Genomic DNA, 3,082 nt, shown 5'->3' with positions numbered 1-3,082 from the left:
ATTTTCTTAATATGATTGTAGATTCGCCTGTCTATTGTATTTCTAGGAGTTAATACACATATATATATGTATATACTTCATATACATATATGTAATATGTATATATATACACATATATATTAATATTTATATTTGGCTGTGCCGGGTCTTAGTTGCAGCACACATGTGATCTTCATTGCAGCATGCAAACTCTTAGGTGTCGCATGTGGCATCTAGTTCCCTGACCAGATATCGAACCTGGGCCCCCTACATTGGAAGTGCAGAGTCTTAGCCACTGGACCACCAGGGAAGACTCAGTGCTTTGCATATTTTAAAATTATGTTATTGGTGCATGAAAGCTTTTTGTGTCTGTAGAATATTGTGAATGTTACCTTTTATCATTAAAATATACTTACATTGTTTTACAGTAATTTTAGCCTCAGAATCCACTTTGTGCGATGTGTGTGTGTGCCTGCTTTCTATTTGTTTGCATTCACCACTCCTCTTTTCAACCTTTGTCTGTCTTTTTTAGGTATATGCATAAAACATAAAATTAGAATTTTATTTTTCATTCGCTCTTAGAGTCTTCATTGTTTCTTTCAAAAAGCAGCTTTATTGCAGTAAAATTGATATATAATAGACTATACATATTTAAAGTGCACAGTGTACATACATGAAATAATCACCAAAATGATTGTTTTAAATAACTGCCTAATGATGTTTTAATAGGGACATTAAATACCATGTCCATAATTGAAAAAAGACATGTTTGGCCTTATTTTATCTTATTGTGTGCTTTTTGTGCTATTATATATTATTTGTTCTGTTGTTCCCCAACCAATTTTTAATTCCTAATTAAGTTTTTAATTTGATCCCTAACCAATAATTAATTTTAATTGAAAAGTTTTAATTTTTATTTAGTATTTTGCTTTCTGGTGATTTGAATGCCTTTCTACATGTCTCTCTCTTTTAATGGGTATATGTGTATATCTGTGTATGTGTGTGTGTGTGTGTGTGTGTTAGTTCTTTAATTGTGTCCGATTCTTTACAACCCCATGGACTCCAGCCTGCCAGGCTCTTCTGTTCATGGAATTCTCCAGGCAAGAATACTGGAGCAGGTTGTTGTTCCTTTCTCCAGAGTATCTTCCTGACCCAGAGATCAAATCCAGGTCTCCTGCATTGAAGGCAGATTCTTTACCATCTGAGCCACCAGGGAAGCCCACATATATGTATACATAAAGTGTATATTCAAATCTGTACTTCTCTATCAATGTACTAACTGTCCCCATTTTTTAAGAGAAGACTTTTTAGTATAGTTTCATTCAACCCAATTCCAACCACATATTCCACATCAAAATGAAAATGTTAGTATGTGTTTACTTCACCATTGTCTCTGTTCCTCCCCCACCAACTGGGTTTTGTTGGAATCATTTGGAATTTGATTCCCAGCTTTTAGTTTTTATTTTGATAGAATATCCTGTATCTTTCAACCCCTTACACTCTTCTATTCTGACTTAGCCATCACTATCACTTGCTCAGTCCTCCTTGCTGCTGTCCTTACTCCTTGTCTATCCCTTGCTTATCCCCCTTCTCCACTCTCATCATCATTCTGAGGGCTTCATCATGCGCACTGGTGACCCAGATTACATTCTCAGGGCCTCACACCCACCTCTCCTCCGATGGAGTGTTCTCAGATGCCATCATTGTCACCGTCTCAGGTGCCCACTCCCCAGACTGTCATAATCAGTAACTGAACTCCATCTGCCATCCTTTCACCCCACCTCCTCATCTACCTTGTCTGGTTCTTCTGCTCAACCACTCCCCTTTCTGATCTCAGCAGTCTCTATTTTTCCATGACTGTCTCCTATGCTTCTTTCCTTCCCCATCTAGCTTGGATTCCATGATTCAGCTCTATTGCCCCTTTGCACATCCTTTTAACCAACTTGCCCCTCACTCCTGGTAGTGAGTTGAATAATGGCCCTCTCACAGGCACACCTACTTAGAATCTTCAAATGTGACCTTATTTGGAAAAAAGAATCTTGGCTGATGTAATAAAATATCCTGGATTAGGGCAGGTTCTAAATCCAATGACAAGCACTATTTATAAGAGAAAAGGAGCCACGCAGAGTTAGAAGAGGGAGGCAGAAATCAGAGAGAGTGCTGTGTCTACAAACCAAAGAAAACCAAGAATTTTTGCCAAGGATTTATGGCAGTCACCAGAAACCAAGAGAGAGGCATAGAGTGAATTCTCCTTCAGAGCCTCCAGAAGCATGCAACCCTGCCAACCCCTTGATTTTAGACCTCTAGCCTATGGAACTGAGAGAAAGTAAATTTCTAGTGCTTTAAGCCACCATGTTATTATGGCAGCCCTAGGAAACTCATCCATTTTGCTTAACTCATCCATTTTTTTGATTGGAAAAATCCTGAATTGCTTAAAACTGACTAGAGTAAACCCCCTACACAGTGAATGAGCTCCATTCTGAGAGCACATTCATAAGTCCAAATTGTTCATAAGTCCAACAAAGTTAGCCTAGGTACCCAACTAACACAATCGGCTGTATAGTACTGTACTCCAGTTCAGTTCAGTTGCTCAGTAGTGTCCGACTCTTTGTGACCCCATGGACTGCAGCACGCCAGGCCTCCCTGTCCATCACCAACTCTTGATGATGCCATCCAACCATCTTATCCTTTGTTATCCCCTTCTCCTCCCATCTTCAATCTTTCCCAGCATCAGAGTCTTTTCCAATGAGTCAGCTCTTCACATCAGGTGGCTAAAGTATTGGAGTTTCAGCTTTAGCATCATTCCTTCCAAAGAACACCCAGGACTGATCTCCTTTAGGATGGACTGGTTGGACCTCCTTGCAGTCCAAGAGACTCTCAAGGGTCTTCTCCAACACCACAGTTCAGAAGCATCAATTCTTTGGTGCTCAGCTTTCTTTACAGTCTTTACTGTACTTTAAAAGGTTTTAGGAAAGGCTGAGGAACCAGAGACAAAATTGCCAACATCCTCTGGATCACGGAAAAAGGAAGAGAGTTCCAGAAAAACATCTATTTCTGCTTTATTGAGTATGCCAAAGCCTTTGACTGTGTGGACCACAATAAA

At 39.5% G+C, this 3,082-nt stretch overlaps 1 non-coding gene across 1 annotated transcript; it reads right to left on the bottom strand.

Annotated features, from left to right (window-relative positions):
- Window positions 1-216: 216 nt before the first annotated feature.
- TRNAG-UCC (transfer RNA glycine (anticodon UCC)) lies at window positions 217-289 on the bottom strand. Its single transcript has one exon. It is a non-coding gene; the product is annotated as a tRNA-Gly (tRNA).
- Window positions 290-3,082: the final 2,793 nt, after the last annotated feature.

This window comes from Bos mutus, chromosome 1, assembly GCF_027580195.1.
Source record: "Bos mutus isolate GX-2022 chromosome 1, NWIPB_WYAK_1.1, whole genome shotgun sequence".
NCBI classification, from domain to species: domain Eukaryota; kingdom Metazoa; phylum Chordata; class Mammalia; order Artiodactyla; family Bovidae; genus Bos; species Bos mutus.
Note: the sequence above shows the minus strand (reverse complement) of the source record. Positions and strands in the feature narration are given on the sequence as shown.